The 27,702-nt window shown below is 44.2% G+C and overlaps 1 protein-coding gene across 5 annotated transcripts in view; it reads left to right on the forward strand.

Moving 5' to 3' along the window:
- The window catches only part of lrrc4ca (leucine rich repeat containing 4C, genome duplicate a), a 196,083-nt gene that overhangs the window by 132,864 nt on the left and 35,517 nt on the right, over positions 1-27,702 (forward strand). The window contains exon 1 of one of the 5 annotated variants that reach the window (XM_076991757.1): positions 1,106-2,794. The exons of the other annotated variants lie outside the window; for them this stretch is intronic. The gene's annotated coding sequence lies outside the window, so the exon portion shown is untranslated. Of the gene's footprint in view, positions 1-1,105; positions 2,795-27,702 lie in introns of those variants that run through there. 5 annotated transcript variants of the gene reach the window in all.

A 27,702-nucleotide genomic window follows, 5' to 3' on the forward strand; every position in this document is an offset into this window, starting at 1 on the left:
TTATTCTCTGATTTTACTCGGAGCACCACCACACAACCTCAGTCATGGCCTCAAGTCTGGGACTCGAACCCACGACCCTCCGGTCTCAAGACCAGTTCCCTAACCGCCAGGCCTCAAAACATTTCAAACTGTTTCATTGCCTGATGTTGTCTTCCTGGTTAATACCTGCCTGTTTTTGACGACGTTTTTGGACGAATTAATAAATAAATAAAAATTATATTATTATTATTATTATTACTACTACTACTAATAATAATAATAATTAATACCTCTTTCAAAACCCTCAGCCAATGCCAAAGAGTTGTTTGTACTTTTTTATTGTAGGCTATGTGTTTTTTGAACTTGAAATGGTAATACAAAGGCAGGTTGAAGATATTACGTTGATTCACCGTTAATAGTTCAACGTTTGCGCAACCATTTAACATTAAACGTTGTTTCAACGTTGAAACAACAACAGACAGTATTTCAACTATATTTCAACCACATTTCAACGTTGAAGGTCGCTCGTGTGCCAGGGGTCGGTGAAGCACCCTTAACAATGGTTACTTCCTGGTCTCGCCCGTGTTCATTAAATCTTCCAATTCGTTCTTCCACTTCATGTAACATTCTGCGTCAAGCTTGTGTTGTGAAAGCAGCTTATAGTAACGACGTGAATATAACCCACAACTCGTGATTGTTTCGAGCACGACATCGCGGTTAAGAACCACACGTTTCCCTGTCAGTCAGCGCGCACCCTTGTGCCCGAACAGTCCAGGTGTTCTCGGGTAAAGAAGTCAACATGGGCTCAAGAGTCAGTAGGTGGCAGTCGTGTCCCTTTTGCTATAGACAGAAGGCTGCGGAGAATCACTCCCCCCCCCTCCCTCTCCCCACGTGCGCGTACACACACGCACACACACGCACACACAAACACGCACACACTTACACACACACGCACACACTTACACACACACGCACACACAAACACACGCACACACGTACACACACTCTCTCTCTCTCTCTCTCTCTCTCTCTCTCTCTCTCTCTCTCTCTCTCTCTCTCTCTCTCACACACACACACACACACACACACACACACACACACACACACACACACACACACACACACACAGTCTAACAGGCACCGGAACCGCGGAACACGCGTTCACATTTCCACATAAGTCCCGGGGCAGACACTCTCATGGTTCAGGGTTATTGTTATTGACCAGTAGTTAGCTGATAGCAGGTAATTGGGTAATTATATTTCACCTATCCGAGACGCTGGTGACAGAATTATTATATAAGAGGAAACCGAAACAAGGAGTGTATGCACATTATAATGATACATGATCCGTAGCTTTACTTGCGAGGCCGAGCAAAATCCGTGGCGGACAGCAAGTCACAGCGCACAGAACCAATGTGCTGGTCCGTTTAACAGGCGTGAGTGGGTTCGTCTCCGCAGCGCAGGACTGAACTAAGCTGCGAGGTGTTCATGTGCTAATGTCATTTAGTTCACATTTTTAGCCAACATTTTCCTACCCAAAGGATTTATACTCATGACGTTTTTCCTCGATCAGTTCTTCGTTGTGTGTAATCGCACTACACTGTGAGAGTGTACTACACACGGACTGAAGACGGAGCCGATACTGTTCGGATGTGTGGACCCGCTGTGTGCCATCACTGGATCACTGGATCACTGGATCCCTGGATCACTGGATCGGATGCACAAGAGCGCCCGAGTTGTGTTTGAACCGCTGAAATGAGGAGCGGGTGGATGAGATGGTAGGGGCGATGACCGGCGGATGTACCGTTAGATGAACCTCATATGCAGATCTGACAAGTTTATTTCATTGTCAAACGGAACTACACGCTGACTCCCTCCCCAATGGGTCTAATACAGTTGGATGAGAAGTAAGAAGGACAACGACTTCACACTCACTACGCGTTATTCACATGAAGCTTTCGGGATGTGTTTCTGGAAGACGCTCTGGGTATCAACTGGGCTTTTAAAGGAATTGCTTAAAAACACAGAAATTATTTGTTAAAATTGACCTTTTCTTTTTGATGTTCTGAAACAAGCCTAACCCGGCGAAGCATTCCTGAGGACGTATCGACATTTAAAGGAAATAAGCGTCTTGAAATCCGCACTGGGCTGTGAGTAGAAACCTAATCAGATTCTCCGCGTTTAGGGCGAAGAGCGGGAGAAGAAAAGTTCATCCTGATCATCACGGTGGAATAAAACTGATCACATGCATGTGTGTGCTGATGAAGAATACCACGGGATGCGCCAATCTCGGGATTAAGACTAAGATGTTTTGACGCTGTGAAGATTGTGTGTGAAAATAATGCAGATAATTAAGCAAAGCAGCTGAAAAATGGGACATTCTGAATTAATTTCGATTCAATGTCAGAAAAAAAGAAATAGCCACAGATGCAGAAATGGCTAGAAAAATGTCCGGTTAACGCGGCGGGGTTTCGTACTGCATCGAAATCTCTTCCAGAGGCACCTGTGCGTGTCAGTTTGACATCTAATGGAGAAAGTATACTGAACAGAGTATGGATACACATATTTCAGCTCTAACCATTTCGTGAATTGAGCTGGTTGAAGGAATTTCTGAAGGAATTTCTAAAAACGCTTGCTGGGCTCGACGTATCGCGTCAAACCGACACGTTAGAGAACTGTTCCCTTTGATCGGGCGAAATTGCATGAAAATTGCGGATGGAGTTTCGTTGCAGTTGTCGTGTGGAAGGAGGCGACGAGCGCGCGCTCTCATTTTGACTCCAATTCAAGCTTCTTCTGTATTCGAGCTTCGAGAAAAGTAAGTAATCAATCTGTTCAGTACGCCGAAGGCTACTTTTTAGACCGCTTATTGCCGTGCGTCACTACTGCTATGTGGCGTTTAGCATGGATGGGTAAAAATCTTATTACAGAACGATGCTTTGTTACTTCACATCTTATTTTTGCCAGCAATGGATTTAATATAAGATAGTTTACCCTAGATACCCGTGTACATCACAAATATAAGCGGACGATGACCACCTGTACATTGTGGCCATTAGGCTAACTCATATTTAATTTAATCTCTCTCTCTCTCTCTCTCTCTCTCTCTCTCTCTCTCTCTCTCTCTCTCTCTCTTTCTCTCACACACACACACACTCACTCACTCACTCACTCTCTGTATGTCTGCCAACATGGTTCTTGCCGGATTGAGATTGCATAGTACTTGTTTGAATCGGATGGTATATGACATTTGCTTTAAAATGAACAGGTGTTCCGGTTAGCCAAAAACACTGATATCAATGGATATTCTCAGTTTGGTACCAATACCACAGTTAGGCATCAAGTGATTGAAACAGTGCTCATTGAATATATGTAAGTGTATCTTAAGCAACCCCAATAGTTTACTGCAGCATTTATCTTTGGTAATTCAAAACGTGTGTTAAGCCAGTTTGTACACTGCGCTCGAGACGTCTTTTCAATGATGGGTATGAGAGCAGGCCATACTTCGGGAGCTGTCTGTAACCCCGTGGTGCTGAAATCCTTGCTTAAAGCGAATGGACAGCATAAATACATTTCGTCTAGTTACAAAATAGACATAAAATATGTATAATAAATCTTAATCCATACAAAAGTAACTTAATGATTAAATAGAATGAACTGAATTAAACAGCTTCTAATAATGATTCATTTGTGATTTTAAATTATATGGGCAGTATATATTGTGCTGATAATGTTCATTAATTCTGGGGCACATCATCAAGATCACTGATTTTTGAGACATATTTAATTTTTCTATGCAGTTTTATGACGATAAGGCCTAAATTGATATAATGCATCTCACTTGTACCTCACTCAGGCCTTATACCATACTTTCACAAGTTCATCTTTTTATGAAAGGGATAAGAGAGAGAAAGAAAGGAGTTTGGGTTTATACATACCTGTGTCTTTTAATTGATATTCAGTAACATTTTCAGAGTCATGAGCTTTTATGGCATTAAGGCAATCTTACATGGATAAAATGGAGTCTTTGTCTACTAAGACATTTGTATTAGGTAATTGGTTTTGCTCATTTCTGACTTTCTCCTAAAAAGTAGAGGGTTTCCTCTAAAAAGTCTTATATTCGTTCTGAGGTTCTCTGTGCTGTCATAATGAATGCAGGTCCCTCACAAACCTAATTCAAAGAATTCCTACTGCATTGTTCTTTTTGAGGTCATGCAGTCAATTAGAAATGGTAATTTTAGGTTCCATGAAGGCTTAGGCAAGTTAATTACAGGCAGTGTGTATGTGTAGTGAGTGAGCTACTTCCATCAGTCCAGTGAAAATACTCCATTTTGTCTTCTGGAAGCAGCCAAATCACACCCACTCACACACCGTCATCCCTTAGTGCGAGCTTCCTGTTGGCGTGACGCCCTTGCTGAGGCTCACAGGCCACTTCAGGCACTCCTTCTTTTAGTGGTTTCCAGGTACATGTGTCATGTGTGCAGAGTGGATTAGTATCTGTTCATTACTCTGATCATGAAAAGGACATCTTCATACCCACATAATATCTATCTGTGCAGGGGCCTCATGCAGGGGTCAAGCTGTGAATAGCTGTTAAGTTGTGAATAGCTGATGCACATAAACAGTCTTCATCAGTTCTAGATTCGCAGTAGTAGAAGCACAAGATATTTTGCAGCTAGCTGGAAACATTTGCTGATTTTTTTTTTTTATACCTGTCAACATACTGAGTGTATAATACCTTCACTATCTTATGCAACTGGAATCATTTAAACTGCACTACAGTAAAGCCTGCAAAATCCAGGTAGTGGGAAAAATAAAGTCAGCAGCATTGCAATTCTGCCGTGGTTAAATTAAAGCCACCAACGCAGCATTCATTAATACAGCATTTCGCACACCTGAAAATACATGGATCTTATTCCCTAAGGTGAACAAGTGATTCTTCTCTCTGCGCACAATGTGCAAAGGATCAGGGGAAGTGATGGAGTGGTGTTGCCTTGAGGAGATGAATTAGGCTGCTCATTTTATGGTCTTCCCCTGTCAGGAGTTCGCACATGATGAATCTGTGGGGCTGATCAGAAAGATGACATTTGTTTGTTGGTGAATGATGCAGAGTGATTCATGTCTGCGTACAGGCCCTCCATTATTTATTCTTCATCTCTCCCCCACTTTCTCGCCTGGCTTTGCTCCCGCCTGCACATATGCCAGACCCTTATTTTGAACAGTCACGTTTACTGCTGCTGTGGACTGTGGCGTGTTTGGATATGGGATGACCACAGCGTGTCATACGAGGAGAAGGATGGAAATTGTGAAATAATGAAATCCACAGTAAATAAGGCTGCAGAGTTAGAAAAATAGATTAGCAGTGAATTGTGGTAAATTCTTGGAGATGATGGGCACCTGTGTACCTGTTCAGGTAAGACAGCATGGAGTCCCCAGAGGCTCTTGGGTCATTTGGAGACTGCAGCAGAACAGGTGCATCATGGGTATTAACAGGCAAACAAGTTCACCATTTTCATAGTGTGACTGGTTTTCCTCCATAAGACATTATATCTTAATTATATCTTTTTTTTTAAGTATGTTCTGTTCTCTCTCCTCCATACGTTCATAAGTGTGAATGTCCATAAGTGTGAATGTCCATAAGTGTGAATGTGCATAAGTGTGAATGTGCATAAGTGTGAATGTGCATAAGTGTGGGTGTGTGAGTGTCTCATACCAATTTGCATTTTGAAAATGAATGAACCTGACATGCAAAGAACACTCCTATAGTATAATACTGTCATTCATTTAGTTCAGAAAGAGTTATCAGTGCACACACTTTCTGTTCCCTGGAATTTCTTCAGATATTTTAAGGGTTCAAAGCAATAGCACAACTTCATTCTTTGTAATACAGTGAATGCCCCCTGTGTGAAAAGGACAGATTATCCTGTGTGTAAAACCCAGCTTAGGCAAGCTAGATTATTCATCGCTTAAACTGCCGCAAATGTATATCAATAATGAAAACCGCCCATCAATTCTTCATCTCCTTAGGGTATACATTTTCTCAGGGGATTTGATTCAGCGTGAAGGGGAAATTAAACAGTGAGGGAGATCCATGTTATCTCCTTTCCTCTCTGCCATAATCTCCACCTTATGTGGTATAACACTGAGGATTTCTCCTAAGACTGGACCTACATGTCTGGAGGTGAGATTCTGCAGAAGGGATGCATACTTCATACAATAAATTATTACAATAGTTGAGAATCAATAAACAATATATACATATATAAAACGTATGTTCTGTATGTATGTTTTTGGTATGTATTTTGTGTATATGCAGAGACATATGTGTATCTTGTTTAGTGCAGCTGAGCATGGTGGGTTCTGGGACTGGGAATGATGTTGCATGCATGGGCAGTAGCAACACTAAAAGGTAAAGGTTCTCACTACAGCTGCTAGTGTTGTACACCTGTATGTTCAGTGTGGGAGGGCAGGGCTATCTCTGTCAGCAGGAGCTGTCACCAGCCATCACTCTGTTTCACATGCTATCATATGTCATCAATATACACCCACACCTCTTAACAGCCCCTGTGTTCACACACTCCATCCACAAACACACATACACACACATGTGCACATACTCATAATTATGTATGGACCCCACACATATGCACGCAGAGTCATGCCATCTCACACTCTCTCAGCCTTCCTCTCGGTCTGTCTCACTCACGCACACGCACGCCTCTGCACATGCAGTGAACTCTCATTAATCTCTCTATCTGACCCGAATGTCTGAATGTTAGAGTGTTCCTCTGGAGAGGCCTTCCTTACGCCAGTGCCTTTTCTGCAGAGTGAACACAGCACATTCCCCAGTCGATGCCCCAATCAATCAGCTCTCCGGCTCGCATCATTAATCTTTCGGAATACTCGGCCGGACATCATAAATCGAACATTCCCATGATTTTGATAGACATTTCTCTGAATCTTTTCCTCTTTTTCACTTTCACCTCTGTTCTGTTGATGCAGGGCTCTCTCATCGTGACCGTGAGAAACAGAAATAAACTAACTTGAATGTGGAATAGTCCCATAATGTATATTTTGATGTTGATAAATCCCTGTATTCAGGCACTCATGAGGCATCGTCCTGGTAATGCAGAACCATCATCATCCTCTCCTTCATCTTCATCCTTCATCTTCAGTTACAGGTTACGTCTGATTTACTGACTCGGGATTTGGGTGCCTTCTCATCCTCTCCAAAACTCTAAAAGTCAATGACCTGGATTCAGTGTGGAAGACGAGTAACTCCCAGAATACATCAGCAGTCCTTTTTGGATCTCTGTGTCCTCATATTTTTGTCTTTCCTCCTTTATTCCAGACTTTTAGCACAGGAAACTGTTGCTGTTGGATTAGTTTGTAGGTGAACTAGCCTCAGCTATAGAGAAGATGTTAGGAGTGTGGCGTGTGTGTGTGTGTGTGTGTGTGTGTGTGTGTGTGTGTGTGTGTGTGTGTGTGTGCAGCTAAGCATGCTGCAGAATAAGCTCTAACCTGCCTCAGCTGCACCTGGGAGGCATCTGTTTTATGTGATATGGTGCTGGGACACTATATTAATTCTACTTGCTAATTTGAAAGGTTAAAATAGGCTGCGGTGAAGGTGACATGCCACAGCTCACCTGCTCCCCCCGTCCTAAAGTAGCTCCTCTTTAATGGAGGTGAAGTTGCCCTGTCACAGGCAAAGAAGAGAAACAGAGTGGGAGAAGGAGTGAGAGAGAAGGAGAGGCCATCAGGAGTGGAGGAGAGGGAACGTTTATTACAGAAGCAGGACCAATCTGCATGTAATAGGTTATTAGAGACAGCAGAGAAACGAGAACGTGCAGCTGGATCTGATTGTTCTTATCTGAGTTCATTAATGTAATTTCCTCCCACAAAAAGCCAGTACAGAAAGACTCAGGCTCAAATAATGACTGGATCAGTCCAACACAGCAGACCTGTTCAGTTCTGCACTGCTCACAAAAAGGAACACACACACACACACATATACACACACACACACCTTCATTACATGCCTTCAGAACACAGTCAGAACCTTTTTTCCTTTCCATGCGAAGTGTGTTTTGGTGAAATCAGTCCCTTGGAACCAGCAGTTGCGATGTGAGACTGACGTTTCTTTAAGAATGGCCTGCTGGGGTGAGCTGGACGGGTGACTAAAGGTGCTAAGGTGCACCAGTGTGATTCATCAGGTGCTCTTTCTCAAGCTCTGGTCGAGCGACCCATGAGCAGTGTCACTGATGTAGAGATTTTACACGCTCTGCTCACACCTCTCACCGAATTTGTTGGCAAAGCCCAGGAATACATCAAAGATACAGCAAAAGGCACGGAGGTCAAGTCATGAGGTCAAGTCATGATGAGCTAGCTCAGGCCTGCTTCTTCATTAACATTTGACAGGCTAATCAAGTGAACTGTCTATGGGAAATCCTTGATTCCTCAACATCTAAAATTGAACCCAGGTGCCACCAATAACCATCTCATGCTTGATTATCTATTTTTGTTTGTTTGTTTGATGATTTGTTTATATTTGTTTTTAACTACTGTTATTATAACATATCAAGTTTGTGATCAACCGGGTGATTTACAGCACTCTCCCGCAGGCCGAACGTTTTGTCTCATATGAGTGTTGTTGAGACTGAACGGTTCAGCCTTCAGAACTGGACTCTAGGCAACTGTACTGTCACATTACTGAAAGCCTCACACGTCAACTTAAGGCTGCCAGTTCACTGAATTGCATTGTTACATTCTGTTAAATGAATACATTAATAAATAGTTAAATAGTTTAAAAGGAGCTTTAAGGCCTATTTAAGGCCATGTATTATGTATATGTACATATTATGACCATAAATCTGAAGGAGCTATATAGTTACTTTTAGAATTGAATTATATTGTCACTATTTGTTAGTGATATGCATTTCCTATACTTAAACTGGAACTGTTTGTTTCTCTGTAAACTTTGTGTACTTCACTACAATTAATAATTCTACATATCTTAATTGAGTACACCGCATCTGTGTGTGTGCGTGTGTGTGTGTGCATGTGTGTGTGTGTGCGTGTGTCATGCATCCATGGAAGTGTTATCTCACAAAAACAGATTAGAAATCAACAAGTGAGAAATCCATACTCATTATCGGCATATCACGCATATAATCCATGCTAATATATGTCACTTATATAATCCATGCTAATATACGTCACATATATAAACCATGCTAATATATGTCATGTATATAATCCATGCTAATATACGTCACGTATATAAACCATGCTAATATATGTCATGTATATAATCCATGCTGATATACGTCACGTATATAAACCATGCTAATATATGTCATGTATATAATCCATGCTGATATAGGTCACTTATATAAACCATGCTAATATATGTCACGTATATAATCCATGCTAATACAGTATATGCCACATGGTAAATGTCTAAATATGTTGTGTGACTTTCCGTGCTGCTTCAGACTGGCTCTTCATTCATGCAGCAAACGTGTGTAGTACTGACACTCCATGCGAGACAGGTGCAAAGAACTTGATTAGCAGCTGTTTACAGTCAGTGGTGTGAGCGCTGTATGGCACATGGCACTTATGAAGTGCGTAAGGGAGTGTAGGAGCATCCAGAAAGACAGAACAAGCCACTGAGTGATTCTGACTTGAACATTGTTCACAAGGTCTTGCAACAAGTAGAGAGATGCATTTGGGTTGCCTCAACTTTTGACGAAGCACTCTGATAATCATTTTGTAAATGTAAATGTGCCATATTTGTCAATTGTGATTTTTTTTTTCACCACAATCAAAATTTGTCCTCCACTTTTTACCCATATGTGCAGATAGAACACACACACACTCACACTAGTGATTACTAGGGGGCTGTGGATCACACGTGCCCAGAGCAGTGGGCAGCCCTAACCCGGCCCCGGGGAGCAGTTGGGGTTAGGTGCCTTGCTCAAGGGCACCTCAGTCATGGCCTCAGGTCTGGGAATCGAACCCACAACCCTCCGGTCACAAGACCAGTTCCCTACCACCAGACCATGACTGCCCACTTTAACCATCATAAGTCTAAGATAACCATATTCCTAACTAGAAGATTCTAAACCATACCACAGTTAAACAGAAATATTGAGATGCTGAAGAGAATAGGCAGTAACCATCGGATGCTCAAAAGGCACCATTGTTTGGTTTTGTGTTGCAAAGGGAACAACAGCGACAGTGATTAGAAATCATTTAGCAAAATATGGGCCAATTTCTGTTGGCAGAACCAGCCCAAAACAACACTACGCCAGTGTGGGTATCCCCCTCACGGCCTGGGCCACGCACTCTCTCCAGAAAGACGACAGAAAGACTGATATTATATCACATCAGCGTCTCCTGATCTGGTTTACACCTTACACCATAAATATGGAATAATCTGAACAGGCATAAGTTATTTTCTTGATTATATTATACATTCTTACAAGTAAATTAAGTAATGCATTGCTGCGTAATTCCATGGGTATTCCTATGATTAGGGTTAATAAGTTAACTACGTTTTGAGTATCAGATCGGGTATCAGATCAGGAAAATATCAAATAGAGATCTTTGGAATACAGATCATTTCAGTGTTTACCAGAGTGAATGGCTGGTGGCTGTCAGATGAAAGATGAAGGCGGTTAACTTTAACAGGACGTATGAGTGCAGGCTCACAGCAGGGTGGGGCTTCCTTGTGTCAGTGTTGTATGACTAGTCCTGAGAGAACACAAGGACCATGTTACCCTGGCCTGTCAGCCTTATGGATGTGCATATAATCCTCAGGAGTCTAGTTCTTAGGAGAGGCATTGGTGATTGAATACAGTGCCATTGTGTGTAGTTGAAGGCCACTCTGGGGCTCCCCTTGTGTGTGTGTGTGTGTGTGTGTGTGTGTGTGTGTGTGTGTGTGTGTGTGTGTGTGAGCACTCTAGGCCAGCAGGCGTAGGTTTTGTGTTTAAACAGCCAACTCAGGTACAGACAGTTGGCCAAAATTGTGATGCCTGTCTTCCAAATTCCCACTTTACCTCAGAAACTACATCATCCAGAACACAAATCATTCTTTGAGTTCTGCATAACTAGTCTTGATATCACTCGTTGTCTCTGTCTGGCTGTTGAACACACACATGCACAAACAGCTTTTCTATTCCTGACACACACGCTCTTTTGCTGGTGTCGTGCCCTAAGGCCTGAGCACTTGTGGGCACTGTTCAGATGTGGCAGGAGCCGTGAAGTGCTACAATTGTGGACACACTCCACAGTGTTCAGTCATGTGTCTCCTCAATGCCCTGACATACTCTCTATCAGTGTTTCTCTCTCTCTCTCTCCCTCTCTCTGTCTCTCTCACTGTTTTTCTCTCACTTCTTTTACTCCACTGTAGATTGTCTTGCTTGCTCGCATCGCTTGGCTTGTCATTTTGTATCAGACGTTCTTTTCTCTCTCCCTTCTGTTTTCTCTCTCTCTTCTCTCTTTCTTTCTCACTCAACTTTCTCTTCCATTTTTCTCTCTCTGTCTCTCGCTCTCTCTCTCTCTCTCTGTTTCAAACACACAAACACTCCAGACTTTATTGTTCTTGTTGCCTTTTTCGATATACCATTTTGTATCTTCAGCATATTCCACACTATTCTACCCAACACTCCCTCTTTCTGGTTTTCTTTTCTAGTATCTCTCCTTCACCTGAGCTCTGCCCTGCCAAACTCCCACAGGAATTCTTTGATTTGAGTCTGCCCCCTGCTGGATGAGGGGTGTACTGGGTTAAAAAAAGGGATTTTACTGATGGGGCACAGACAAATGATGATAGAATATAAGTGCATGTTGGCACATGTCCTGTATTGTCTAACAAGCCTCTCAGCAAAAGTGTTCCAAGAGCACAAAACTGCTTGCAGACTTCTCGTTGAGGCCCATAGACATTCATGCAACCAATGGTTGTGCTCCGTTTAATGTGAAACAAGCTGGCTTGTATGAATGAATATGACATCAGGTCTGTAGACCTGGTAATGCCAATGACATGACAGTTTGGCTTTAAGAGCGGAGGACAGACACTAATGACCAACGGGAGGGACAGACAGGCATAAGCAGACAAAGACATTTGTGTCACTTTCAAAAATAGTAATTCCTAGAATCCTGCTCCGCATATGTGTATGACCCCGATTTCGCTCAGAAACGTTTCAGTAGGGAGACCATCGCTATGATCGGGGTGGTCTTACCCAAAATGAGGCCATATTTTTTACCCATAATGAGATGTGGGTGGCAATTAATTTGAAATGAAATATTGATAAGATGCCTAATTATGGCAGCACTGAGCTAAAATGAACTGGTCTTTATTTCAAACATAACGAGTGCCACAATTATGTCAGGGAAACGCTGTGCCACTGAGACTGCGCTGAGTCCAATCTGATTGGTTGTGGGAAAATCCCCTGACTGAAGAATGATGGCACGACTATGCTCCAGTGTCTCTCTGTCAGTTTTGGGTCCAGTTTGTGCAGTGATGTGATTTGTTGGAATGAAACTACTATCTTGTATTTGAAAGGTCCTTGTCTGCCCAGAAGAGGAGTTCTGGGTGCGCTCCACTGGTGCAGTGAGGCTAGATGACACCGTTTCATGGCCACTGCCACCCATCCAATTAATATCAGCACCAACATCAGTATTTTTGCCATCAAATCTTCAAGTAAAAGATGCGTGATACTTGTGATTCTCTCATGTGACAGAGAGGCAAAATGCACAAATGAGACTCATTGCTCTGTTCATACATACTGTTTATTTCATGCTTTCCCTGAGCTAGTTTGGGGATTAATTGCTCACATTCCCAGCAGGCACTGACAAAGTTGCCTAATACAGAACATAACATGACTGATTGCATTGTCTCACTTCAGCATTGTAACCCACAGTCATTTAGTCATCCAGTGCAATGATGTTCGCTCCATGCTGTTCAGAGATTCCCATGTTAACCTTTAGATGTCATTTCATCAACCTAAACTTTTTGCTCACGTAGAGAAGCCAATGGGAAGTAAGAAAGGTGTTCACACTGTGTCATGGCAAAGAGAGCAGGAGACATAATCAAGACTTACAGTTGAAGCTGAGACCTTAGCGCTAGTGCGAGACTCTGGCCTCGTCCAAGAGGCATTCGTTGTATCTAGTTATGAATGGCAGCATATCAATCTGAAAATGAACCCCACAATTGACCTCTGAGCCAATGAAAAAGTCTCAAGGTGCTCATTCTGCCATTTAGACACAGGAGGCAGGAGCTGTGCAGCTGTGCAGGTGTCTGTGTTCAGCAGGGAAACGGATCACAGGTAGCACAGCCCGAAAGGCGCAGGTGTCTGTGTTCAGTGGACAAAAGGATCTCAAGTAGCACTGCCTTAAAAGCTCAGATATCTGTGTTCAGCAGACAAACAAGATCACAGGTGGCATTGCCCTAAAGGGGCAGGTGCCTGTGTTCAGCGGTGATCACAGTCACCATTTCAAGCTGCAATGTTTGGAAACAAGCTACATCACAGATCAGCTTGCCATTTGTATAATCACAGTAAACTTAATATGTTCATATTCAATTGTTGCATTTAATCATGTTTTTTTTATGTCATGCTATGGATAGTGCATAGTAAACATGTCTGATTAAAAAAAATATGTGGACCTAGATCAAAGGTTAGAGCATGCTAGCTAACAGATCTAGCACAGATCATTCTCACAGAACTGTGCTGTTTACTTCACTGAGGCATTCAGCCAAAGCTTGGATCAAACACCCTCCACCCACCATGCAGTGCTGTGTCGACAGAGACACAGTCTCTCACTCTTTAAAGTAGCACACATAACTGCTATGTAAAAAAAAATGCCACACAGGTTGCCAATGCAGTTCATCTCATGCATGTATGTCTCACCCAGTGTGTAGTATCACCTTTTAGAACTTTGCATTTTTACGTTAGACAGAGCTGTGCGCCTGTCTGCATTCATTTGCAACCGGAGAGGTCAAGTAATTGGCATGCGCTTCTGTCAGGGCTCCATAGCTCTATTATCAAAGACTCCATGCTTAGGGGAAAACCTCGGGCCACCTATTCCGAGACCTCCTTGGAAAAGAGTGATGTGGGCCAGAGGATAGGAGGACATACAGGGTAACGCTTTCTTCAGGGTCTCTCTCCTGGAGTCAAATGCAAACAAGTTTCCATGTTGCTGCCTCTCAGGCCGAGCGTCATCTCCGCCCCTACAATCTCCACCTCACTGCATTTCCACCCCATCTCCCATTCTGTCATGGCCTGCAGACATGAACAGCAGGTTGTATGTGTCTCAAAATGATTCTTGTGCCTCTCTCCTCTCTCTCTCTCTCTCTCTCTCTCTCTGTCTCTCTCTCTCTCTCTCTCTCTCTCTCTCTCTCTCTCTCTCTGTCTCTCTCTCTCTCTCTCTCTCTGTCTCACTCTTTTACTGTGAATCCTTTCTCCTATCTTTATTTGCCCTTCCTCCGTAGGGCTAATGATGAGTACTTGTGTCTAGCTAATCTCAACGTGTTGTGCCGTGAGTGCTGTAATTGGTGTCGAGGGCTGTTTATTCGATGTGTCCGTATGTCCCTGTATGCTGTGAGCCAGCCAGTCTCCTCACAACGATTCAGCCACACACTCTACAGGCCAGTGACCCCCCCATACCCCCACCACCTTCCAACCCCCCCATACACACACACACACAAACATGGACACACATGCACACACACAGCCGCACACAGTCATAGACACGCTCAAGTGCTCCAGAAAGTCGGGGCATCAGTAGCACTGGTGCTATTCTTAGCAAGAACATTAAGGAAGTTAGTGGCATAGACTTGAACCAGCCTAACCACTAACCTAACCCATCTTACTATAACACTAGCCACTAACCACTAACCTAACCCATCTTACTATACCACTAGCCAATAACCACTAACCTAACCCATCTTACTATACCACTAACCACTAACCTAACCCGTCTTACTATACCACTAGCCACTAACCTAACCCATCTTACTATAACACTAACCACTAACCTAACCCATCTTACTATAAAACTAGCCACTAACCTCTAACCTAATCCGTCTTACTATACCACTAGCCACTAACCTAACCCATCTTACTATAACACTAGCCACTAACCACTAACCTAACCCGTCTTACTATACCACTAGCCACTAACCTAACCCATCTTACTATAACACTAGCCACTAACCACTAACCTAACCCATCTTACTATAAAACTAGCCACTAACCTCTAACCTAATCCGTCTTACTATACCACTAGCCACTAACCTAACCCATCTTACTATAACACTAGCCACTAACCACTAACCTAACCCATCTTACTATAAAACTAGCCACTAACCTCTAACCTAATCCGTCTTACTATACCACTAGCCACTAACCTAACCCATCTTACTATAACACTAGCCACTAACCACTAACCTAACCCATCTTACTATAAAACTAGCCACTAACCACTAACCTAATCCGTCTTACTATACCACTAGCCACTAACCTAACCCGTCTTAATATAGCACTAGCCACTAACCTAACCCATCTTACTATAACACTAGCCACTAACCACTAACCTAACCCATCTTACTATAAAACTAGCCACTAACCACTAACCTAACCCATCTTAATATAGCACTAGCCACTAACCACTAACCTAACACATCTTACGACGGGTACAGTTGTGTTCCTAGAATCAAATCTACATGTGTGGCTCCAGCCTAGAGACTAGATCTTTTCCTGGAGCTGTATACAAGCAGATGGAGATTTCACTCTTGGCTGTAGCCTTGTTGTCAGAGCACTGTGCTGTTACTGCAATGACCAGGGCTTGGTCTAATTGCAGATTTAGGCCACTCTGTCATATAATTACATTCATCCATTACAGGCCTGACATAAATGGGTCAGAATAGTGTTACATATCATACACCATATTTCCATACGTTAGATAGCATACAGGCAGGTTGCTCCTCAGTTCAGTAAGACTGCTGGACGTACGGCTGCAGACGTTTGTAGAGTTGGAGGCTGGAGTGTGATCTGAAGAACCTGCATGGAGAATCTATCACACACACATCCGGCAGCCATGACTGATTAGAACGCATGATTAATTATGAGACAGATTGCTAAACGCTTGTGTGCTCCTTCAACGCAATGAGGTAAAGAGTCTCTACGGAACAAAAAAACCCCTCTCCCTACCTTCTCGCTCCCTCTGTCTCTCTCTGTCTCTCTCTCTCTGTCTCTCTCTCTCTCTCTTCCCTTCTCTCTCCCTTTCTCTTTATCTCTCTTCTTCTCTCTCTCTCTCTCTCTCTCAGTCTATCTCTCTCTCCCTCCCTCTGCCTATATAAAGCTCTTCTGGGCTAATCAGTCCTCTAGGACTCCAGCCCAACAATACAGCATTGACACACAGCTGTGCGCTGTCAATGCCCATCAGCGCAGCAGCTCTGTGAACAGGCCTCTCAGCCCACCACCAGCAGCCCGACACAGGCCTGCGCTCGCCTCTCACGCGCTTTCTCTCACTCCCTCTCTCTCTCACTCACTCTTTCTCTCATTTTTTTCTCTGCACATTCTCTTGTTTGTGAAATCAGCGCAAGATAACACAATTTTCATGAGGATAAACACACACGTTCTCTCATTCCTTTCTGTCTCTCTCCTCTCTATGATGTTACATGATGTGTGCATGATTATCTATCTATCTATCTATCTATCTATCTATCTATCTATCTATCTATCTATCTATCTATCTATCTATCTATCTATCTATCTATCTATCTATCTCCACACATATATGTATATCTCCACAAGTATATGTGGCAGTGATGAATGTGTGCTCACTGGCTCCTCTGGGTCCCATGTGCTGTGGAGCAGGTTGAGAGTGTCCCAGTAGACCAATAGAGTAAACAGCTGAAGCCATACTCACACATGGCAGCCGTAGTGAGCAGGTTTTGGAGGGTAAGCAGTGGGACCCGGCCGAGACCATGGCGTACACGACCCAGTTGAGACCATGGAGTGGAGCCACTCCAACGTTGTCCTGTAGGACTGGTTCTTACACGATCCAAACACTTAGGCAAAACTGCCTTATGCTAGAACAAAAATACAAACAGCAGAATTAATAGAACATTCATGCATTATATGTGCACCTAGTTGTAGTTTGGATTTACTGTAACAGTGTTACCTTCAGTAAGAAAGCCTCTTTAAATATTTATCAAATGTACACTGAGGGGCACTATGACATGTCATATGTTTTCATTGCTGGATGAAACACCAGGGAAGGTAAATAGGTTACAGGCCCTGTCCATAATCTGAACAGGTTATGAATGTTTCATATAGATGCACTTAGTGAAAGACATCAAGGACTTATAAAGTAGAGCTGTCGTCACTGTATCTGTCACTTTCATAAATAAGAATGCTTGAAATCCTCTGTAAATCAACTATTTGCCTAAAATATAGTAGGAGTGTGGTTCTTTGCTTTTAGCAAAGCATGCTCACTAGGAACACATCCAAACAGCGATGTATCCACTCACCCTCTGATCAGATTCACATCACCACTTTGGGATGCATGGCTGATGTAAACACTCAGATACTGAAAAGCCTGACCTATCAGAATAGCTGCTGCAACAGGAAAATACGTTACTAAAGACGGTGTCAAAACAAGCATCTGTTTGGATGGGTGAGAATCTTCCTCCCAGATTCCAGATGATTCGGTCTGATGCTAAACCACATGCACAGACTCAGAAATAAGGAGACTCTTTTTGAAAGGAAATAAGTCGGTTTTGTCCATGTGTCCCACCAATCTCAGTGTGGCTTTTTCTCTCAGCCTCTCTCTCTCTCTCTCTCTCTCTCTCTCTCTCTCTCTCTCTCTCTCTCTCTCTCTCTCTCTCTCTCTGTGTCTTGAATGGCAGCCATTTGGAGAGGAAATGTGTGTCTGTGACTCATTTTACTTCACATCTCTCACTCCCTCTTCCTGTACTTTCCTCTCGCCCCCTTTTCTAAAAATAATTCCACAAACCTGCTTATTATTATCGTTATATTACAACCAGGAACATGATAGGCTGGTGGGTGGAGGTGGATGTGCAGTGCTCAGTTCATTTTATTATTAAACACATGTATGTAAACTAGCTCTGCCAAGCTAGTTTCAGGGACTGATGCCAGATGTGTCTGAGTAGCATTTTATGTTTGTGTGTTTAAGAAAAACACAGAAAGTACCTTAACTGGTAAATAAAACATTGCTTCTATTTTTTAATTATTATGGTCATGCAGGTATTAATTAATATCTTAAACATTTGACTCATCTAATTATTATTCTTCTTTTTGTGTGTGTGTGTGTGTGTGTGTGTGTGTGTGTGTGTGTGTGTGTGTGTTAGGCTGTATGATATGAATATATGTAGTTATCCCTAACCCTCACCCTTGATTATTTTGTTTATGTGTATGTCAGGATTTGATTGTCAGGATCACATTTGTGTACATTCTGTGTAGTGTTAAACATAATCTGTATTATGCGCATCAATCTAATCAAATATAGTTATAACTGGAAACTTTTAATATTTACAATTTAGTAAATGTGTTACGCTTCTGTATTGCATCGCCTGTACTGCCACCAGCATTACTGGTATTTACATGGGCAGTCATGGTCTGGTGTTAGGGAACTGGTCTTGTTACCGGAGGGTTGTGGGTTCGATTCCCAGACCTGAGGCCATGACTGAGGTGCCCTCGAGCAAGGCACCTAACCCCAACTGCTCCCCGGGCGCAGGGCTAGGGCTGCCCACCGCTCTGGGCACGTGTGATCCACAGCCCCCTAGTAATCACTAGTGTGTGTGTGTGTGTGTGTGTGTGTGTGTGTGTTCTGACTGCACATATGGGTTAAAAGCTGAGGACAAATTTCGATTGGGGTGTAAAACTCACAATTGACAAAATATGGCACATTTCATTTCACATTTCACTTTTGTCTCTTAGTTCGGTTGTCCTCAATTTCACTGCAGTCAGAGCCTCTCTGTGTTCTTAGCTTCACAGTTTGGTTTGGCGCAGTTCTGTGAATTCACTAGACGTGGAGACGTTTTTAGCTGCCTGTGCTAGACACTGTGGTACCGGCAGAGGACGAAACAAGTCACTAAGTTGCAAGTAACAAGTAAGTGAAGTCTTGACACTCAAGTCTCGAAGTCAACTCACAAGTTAAGACAGACAAGTCCCAAGTCAATTCAAGTGAGTCCCGAGTCAAGTCTCAAGACGAGCAAGTCTCAAATCTTGAGTCAAGTCCTAAACTTCAGGGAATAGGAAACACTCCTACAAGCTCATGCGGTTACAAAACAGCAGTGCTCAACCTGGCAGTCCGATTCACACTGAGAATTTATTAGAACTTCAGAGACGAGAGTCACTAGACAAAAACACCATCAGCAGGAAGGTGGTGTGGGATGAAAGCTTCCTTCGTCAGCTGTTAGTGTTGAAGTATTTAGTTCGTTATTTCTTAGGACGATCGACATAAGCACAGTCATCTCCATCACTAATCATCACCACACAGGTGCAGGGTTTTTTTTTTTTTATTCACAATAACAAATTTTTATAGTTGAAAAAGATTATTTTTGGCAGGACGATTCAAGCCCACACATACTTGAACCCCCAAGTTTCCAATGACTGGTTGTAGGATTTCTGCGGTTGCTAGGTGATGGTATGAAGTGATAGGTGTGAGTCGCTCAGCTTGCTAGAATTACAGCGGAAGTCAAAGTGGAGCTGCGGGTCTTTCGTGAGATTGTCAAGCTGAGTCTGAAGTCATTGAACACATGACTTGAGTCCACACTCCTCTCAGCTTGAAGAGCACTTGAAGTGAAAAATATCCACACTTAAAGCTCTGTAATGTGAAGAGTATATTAGAGGACAAATGGGATTATGTTTGATATTTTATGAAACTACCTGTATTTATGTATTGGTGGGTTTATGAGAAACATTGTATATAAGCACACTTGTAGAATGCCCTTTACATGTCCCTGCAACACTATATTACAGAAGACTTTATAGATATATTTGTTATAAAGACAATAAATGTGCAATAAACCCTCATACTTACTAACAATCATTGACCTGTTTGTGCAATGGGGAATATTGTTTCCAACTCTAAAAATAAAATGAGAAAATGTGCTCTTGAAATAAACACACCCAAATTCTATTTTAAAATTCATCCCGAGTTCTGATTCATATGGCAAACCACTCCGAAAAGGGTGAAACAGCTAACAGGAATGCGAGCTTGTACCTTAGGGAGGATTAAATAAATGAACGTACAGTGAGTTTGCAAAAGAGTGATCACAGTCATTTAAGGATGTGGTGTGAGTGTGTGTGAAATATGACTGAGTGTGAGTGTGTGGCCTGCATGTTGAACACACGTCCCACCGTTGGACGCTGGTGTAGGCGACAAAATGGCTGTACTGGCATGCGGATATTTATCTGGCGGAGTGTAAGCAAACCTAGTGTGCAGGTCTTATTTCCAAGACACCCAGCAGGATAGAGGCTGCACCCCACCATGGACTGTGGGGAGTGGGGGTTAAATTTAGACTTCGTCTGTTCTGATTTCCAATCATTCATTTCATTATCTGATTTGGCAGCAGGGTCTAAAATCTGGTGCACTGCGAGCAGCTATCTGCAGTGCAGCTCCATGAGGTCTGCACCTTCTCCAACGCTCCCGTGCTCCTCCAGGGTACCGAGTATCGTGGAACAGATGATGGAGGGAGGAGCAGAAACGATGAGGAAGGGATGGAGAAGAAGAAAGGGAAGCACTGGAGGAGTGAGCAGAAGTGGGCTGCCCCGAGTTCACCCATGTCCCTCGGCCTTTCGGGGTGTGAAATGCCAGAGCGTGCTCTCTCTGCAGCTGTGGAGGTCACTGCTACACGCAGATGATTCCTCTTCAAGACGTAATCTGGACTGCCTGCACCGCACCGCTTCTGCTGTCCAGGTCACGTCGCCTTGAGACGCTCGCAAAGTCCTCCTGGCGTAACGAGCCCATCTACAGTGATGTGTGCGCTTGTGTAGTTCTCAGGGCTCATGCACGTGGTCTCCCATGTCACGGCACGGATGCTCGGCGTGGCGTAATGGGGTACAAAGTGGGGACTGTGTCTGGCTCGGAGTTCCAGGGACGCTTCCCACGCGAGACTCCCACCGTACGGAGGCAGGGACGCAACACCGTCACGCCTGCACCACTTTAATTATGCTTCCCTGTGAAATAAAGGCGCAGTCGGAGCCCTGGCTTGATTACTACAGGGAAAGGTCTTCCACTCCGTGCAGCAAGCACACTTCCACACGCCTGTTTTCAATTGGACTTATTTTTAGCACGCAGACGCCTCTTCGTGTCTCTGCGGTGCCTCCCAGGTGAGAGACTCCTTCGAATGAATTTGACACCTTGGCTCATTAAAAGCGGCGGAGAGTTAAGACGCAGGGCTGGTTAAGCCCCCTGCTACAGCTCACTACCCCAGTGCAGGGGGGGTGCTGCAATGCACTTCTGCCCCCCCTGATTCAGGCTTATTTCACACTCTAACTATATTTCATCCCACCCCTGGTGCAGTATGTGTCGGTGGAGTTTTCTTAGCAGGTATGAGCAAGGCGGAAAACTAGCGGGAGCTTTGTGAGTCTGATTCACTAGAGGACCAATGATATTTGGGAGGGCGTGAGGGCGGGGGAGGGGGGAGGTTACCTAATAAGGTAGGCTCACTGGCAGATCCTTTAATGGCATAAAGCACATAGCACCACAGTGTGTGCCACAGTGCAGCAGCCCGAACTAAGGAAAACAGAATCTACAGAGAGAGGCACAGTCTCTGGAACGAGCAGCTATTTCTAAGGCGTGATAGTGAGCAACAGTTCCGCACTGGAGATGATGGGGAGGATCCCAGGAGACTGTGTGTGCCGTCTCCGCACAGGGTGATTCCACTGGGACTCGGATGCTCGCTTGCCATTCCCACATCTCCTGATGAAAAATAAATAACCTCTTCAGACTCCCTCTCCCACAGAAAAAAGCACTGAAAAAGTCCTGCCCCCCTCTCTCTCTCTCTCCATCTCTACCCCCCACTCTCTCTCCGTCATACCCTGCCTCCTGCTATCACTCTCTCTATTGTGCTCCTCCAGGACCACTCTCTCTTTCTCAGCCTGCCTCTCCCTCTCTTATTCTCCTTCTTCCTTCTCTCTCTCTCTCTCTCTCTCTCTCTGTCTATGTCCCACAACCCACTGCCAGTCTTTCTGTCCTTCATTCACATGGTTGCACAAAAACACAAACACTCTTTATTGGTATAATATGAAACATCCAGAGTTCATATTTCAAACAGTGCTGCATGGATACATATGACTGCCTGTCTCATCTTTCACCCTGCTCTTGTATTCTAATCCTGCATGTCTGGGTGGTTAATGCCCACCAGTGTTACTCCCTGTTATGTTCATCCATTACGGAGACCACAGAGCTACCACAGGACATTTGAGCAATATGTCTAGGGCTGGGCCTCTTACCCAGAGAGATATGGCTTAGAGTCATAGATCACATGCTCTGTGCTGTACATAAACAGCTTTTGTGTGTCCCAGCAAATTGCAAAAGGAACTCGCATGTTGAGTTTTCATTTCCTCCTCTTTTAGTTTATTTGTCATTACCCCCAGCCCCTTTTTATGTTTCACAGTGTGGTGGAGAAATGTGAAATTATTTATACTTCCGCCTCTGCCCCATCAGGTTGTGGTTTGGTACAAGCACGTTTACAGGTAGGCACAGGGTGTAGTTGGTGTAGTCGTGCTGCTCTGCTGGGTTTCTGATGGGTGGTGTGAGAAGGCCCACAGGTGGTGGTGTTTCCACATCAGGCCCGACTGCCTCTGGCTCCAGAACGCTGCTCCGAGGGAAAACATCGATAGCTACTGAAGTGTGACATGTTTGGTCCATCATCAAACTGTCATTCTTCAGAAACGTACGTGTGATGGTTTACTGCATGTGCAAAGTGCTTCACCTTCTGCTGAGAGTATTAATCAGCGAGTAACTTGTGTTTCTGCATTTGTGGGTCTGCAGCATTGTAACGTTTCTGTTGCGGACTTGGATGAAGTAAGACACAAACGCGTAGAGACCAGGGTTGCACTTGCAGTAGACTGTATATTTAATTTAGAATCCAAAGACAGATGACCAATTGACAAACTCCCGACACGGTGACGAGACCGACGAGGCATCCTGGACAGACCACGAAACACTGGGATTACATCAACTCACCTCGATATAACAATATTAAGACAGAACAATGACATCTCTTAACATGGTGACTTGATGAACGAGGCAGTACATATTACATGTAACACGGCCAGTAACACTCTTTACGTGACGACTAGATCACCGACAGTACATAACACATGCAACATGGGCAGTAACACTCTTTACGTGACGACTAGATCACCGAGGCATTTAGATAAACCACATAACATTATGGGCGGTAACAACTCTTTAAACGGTGACCAGATCAACAAGACATTAGGAACAACCACGTCAGTAGTCTTTGATATTTCGTGTGTGAAAGGGAGTAAATACCTAGATTTAGACAAACGAAACTAAGTATTCAGCTACATAGGACTTTAACCACGTAACTCAAAATTAGAACACACGCAGACATGAACCTGAATATAGAAACAATGACAGACAGGGAAATCAAAGGAACAAACACGGGGAACGGCCAAACCTAACAGGGTTGCGAACTAGAAGGACAACGTTTCCCCAAAGGCAATGACCAACCCCGAAGGAGACAGACACACGATAACCATAACAACATAACTTGTAATAACCAGAGACAGAACAGACTGATAAAGACTGAAACGAAGACTAAAGTGAATTCGACTACAATCTAGAGCACTGACAGACGGCACTGGACTGGACAACCTGGAAACGCGGAGGGCATGAAACAACGATCGCCAAAGACCGTGTCCTAACTAAGGATTTAAATACCCACTTATTTAAACAACAATGAGGTACAGGTGAGACCCATAATACCAAGGGCTGGAACTAGGCGGTGCAAAACACTAAAACCGACGAATAAACGTAAGTAAATGAGGGGGGGGCGGAGTAACGCGTTACAGAACCCCCCTCCTACGCGTGCCACTCCGGGGCACGCACGATCCAAACCAAAACCATTCCCCGAAACTAAGGAGGCCGAATCGGGAATCCTGAAGATAATGTAGCAGCTGAAAAACCTAAAGAGGAGGCACGTGATGCGACTGGAGCCACTGAAGCTGAAACAGAAGAAAGGGGAACAAAATCAGAACAACCAGAAGACATAGGCACGGACTCAGACTCAACACACGACCACCCCATACGAGAGGAACAGGCAGAGGCGGGGCCAGGAACAACCAAGGGGACAAGATCACTATCAGGACTAACCGAAACAGGAGTCACAAAACTGAGAGAGCCAGAGACAAAAGGCCGCGAAGAGAATTCACAATCAGGCCCAGCGTCTACACCAGAAGACACAACCGGACCTCGAGCGGAGCACGGGTAATTGGAAGACCCAGAAGGCGGAGGAACTAAGGGGACCGATGCAACCCTGGAAATTGACTGAGGCAAGAGTACCTGTTGCGGAGAACCCTGGTGGCATGTTGGAATGGGCACAGTAGGAGAAACAGAAGAGAAAAACCCAGGGGCAGAAGACAATTCCAACACAGACATAATCACACTAAGAACAACAGACATAGGAACTGGAACCAAATTAACAACAACACGAGGAACCCACATTGTAACATTAGAACTAAACATTCCAACAGGAGGCAACACAATAGAAACAGGGACAAGTACATAACCAGGGGATGGTGCCAAAAACATAGGCATAGTCTTAGAGTCCATGCATGCAATGAAGTCAGTTACTGTCTTCAACACTGATGCCGGTTTCGTCTCTGTGCCTATGGAACTCTGACCTCCTAGATCCAAAGGGACAGTCTGGGTGAACCTCTCGGGGTTATCAGCAGATCCTTCCTGGGTAACAGGGTCAGGGAGCAATCCAGAAGACTTGGGAGCAGAAGACGGAAACGACCATTCCCGGGTCGCGGGAGCGACAGATAACTCCCTCTGAAGTGCAGGTGTATGCAGCGCAGGCCTCTCCAAAGCCCTCGGCGCCGAAACTAGCCCAGAGACAGCGTTGTCGGGGGGCATTGCTACCGAGGAGACAGCTGGAGGTATAGGAGGCCCTGTGATAGCAGGAGGGCCAGGGAGTGTTTCAACCAGAGTGGCGTCGCCAGGAAGCGCAACAGTCATGATGACTTCACTAGAGGGCGTTGCTGCCAGTGACATGGCATCAGTAGGCACGGCCGCCGGGAGAGCGTCATCAGCAGGCGTGTCCAGAGGAACATTACGGAGTGGCCTGGTGGCCAAGGAGATGTCCGGAGGCATCGGGGCCAACGAGACGCCAGGGAGCGCGGAGGCCTGAGGGACGCCAGGGAGCGCGGAGGCCTGAGGGACGCCAGGGAGCGCGGAGGCCTGAGGGACGCCAGGGAGCGCGGAGGCCTGAGGGACGCCAGGGAGCGCGGAGGCCTGAGGGACGCCAGGGAGCGCGGAGGCCTGAGGGACGCCAGGGAGCGCGGAGGCCTGAGGGACGCCAGGGAGCGCGGAGGCCTGAGGGACGCCAGGGAGCGTGGAGGCCTGAGCAGTAGCTTCGGTATGCAGAGCCTCCTGGAGAAACTGGGTTGGTATTGAGGGAGCAGGCCGAAGAGCTGCCTCGATCTTTCTTCGTAATGTCATCAAACTTTTAACATGAATGAGTGGATCATCTGTGTTGGCCATGAAAGATCTATTCCTGAACTCCCCCACTACCATTGGATATGGAGAAAAACGTTTAAACATCAAAATAAAAAAGTCCTCTAAAGAAAACCCGGTCCCCTTCTCATCCAATTTTGTACGAAGTGTCTTTTTAGCCCAAACCAACGCCTTTCCGGTGAGAAACTGGCACAAAAACTGAATTTTAACATGTTCCGGAGGAGGAGAACATAACAAAAATTGAAAAAACAATCTACTTTGAAAAACAAAGTCCTCAACCGTCCCCTCTCCATTATATATCTTAGGGGGGTCACGCCGAGAGAACAATAGGCATGGCGCACTTATTACCGGAGTGTCTGTCAAATCAGTATTGGGTCTCTCGCTGTGTCCATTTAAAGGGCGATCGTTCTGTAACGTTTCTGTTGCGGACTTGGATGAAGTAAGACACAAACGCGTAGAGACCAGGGTTGCACTTGCAGTAGACTGTATATTTAATTTAGAATCCAAAGACAGATGACCAATTGACAAACTCCCGACACGGTGACGAGACCGACGAGGCATCCTGGACAGACCACGAAACACTGGGATTACATCAACTCACCTCGATATAACAATATTAAGACAGAACAATGACATCTCTTAACATGGTGACTTGATGAACGAGGCAGTACATATTACATGTAACACGGCCAGTAACACTCTTTACGTGACGACTAGATCACCGACAGTACATAACACATGCAACATGGGCAGTAACACTCTTTACGTGACGACTAGATCACCGAGGCATTTAGATAAACCACATAACATTATGGGCGGTAACAACTCTTTAAACGGTGACCAGATCAACAAGACATTAGGAACAACCACGTCAGTAGTCTTTGATATTTCGTGTGTGAAAGGGAGTAAATACCTAGATTTAGACAAACGAAACTAAGTATTCAGCTACATAGGACTTTAACCACGTAACTCAAAATTAGAACACACGCAGACATGAACCTGAATATAGAAACAATGACAGACAGGGAAATCAAAGGAACAAACACGGGGAACGGCCAAACCTAACAGGGTTGCGAACTAGAAGGACAACGTTTCCCCAAAGGCAATGACCAACCCCGAAGGAGACAGACACACGATAACCATAACAACATAACTTGTAATAACCAGAGACAGAACAGACTGATAAAGACTGAAACGAAGACTAAAGTGAATTCGACTACAATCTAGAGCACTGACAGACGGCACTGGACTGGACAACCTGGAAACGCGGAGGGCATGAAACAACGATCGCCAAAGACCGTGTCCTAACTAAGGATTTAAATACCCACTTATTTAAACAACAATGAGGTACAGGTGAGACCCATAATACCAAGGGCTGGAACTAGGCGGTGCAAAACACTAAAACCGACGAATAAACGTAAGTAAATGAGGGGGGGGCGGAGTAACGCGTTACAAGCATGTGTCTGATAGGGTCCATTATTAACCACTACCTGACTTGTTTTAAGACAAATGTCACCCTTTATTGATTTAATTGTTTATTTGTTTATCTTTGGTTGCCTTATTTATTTTTCTCCCAGGTCAGATGTGCGTAGCAAGCTAAGATGCATCTATAAAAGTTTCACATACTATATTGAAGTTTCACATACAGTACTATATTGTGTTTTCTTATGCCCTTTCCACAGCTTGGTCACTTTACCATTTAGCATGAGACGTATATGCATCGTTTCCTCCCTCTTTCCTACTGTATCATTAAATACTGTCATTGTAAGACTTACATTATTTGCATTACAGTTTTTGACGACTGCTAACGTGCGTTTGTCCAATCTGTAGTCACATTTTCAAAACTCCAAACACAGTGAACACAACATCAGTTTTCAGTGGCTATACTATTAGTTCAATTCATGTTGTTATGGCACAAAATGCAGTCATTTTACATGTTTTTATAATGCTTAAATTTTCTATACACACAAGGTTATCCAATAACAA

This window comes from Brachyhypopomus gauderio, unplaced genomic scaffold (assembly GCF_052324685.1).
Source record: "Brachyhypopomus gauderio isolate BG-103 unplaced genomic scaffold, BGAUD_0.2 sc85, whole genome shotgun sequence".
Lineage (NCBI taxonomy): Eukaryota > Metazoa > Chordata > Actinopteri > Gymnotiformes > Hypopomidae > Brachyhypopomus > Brachyhypopomus gauderio.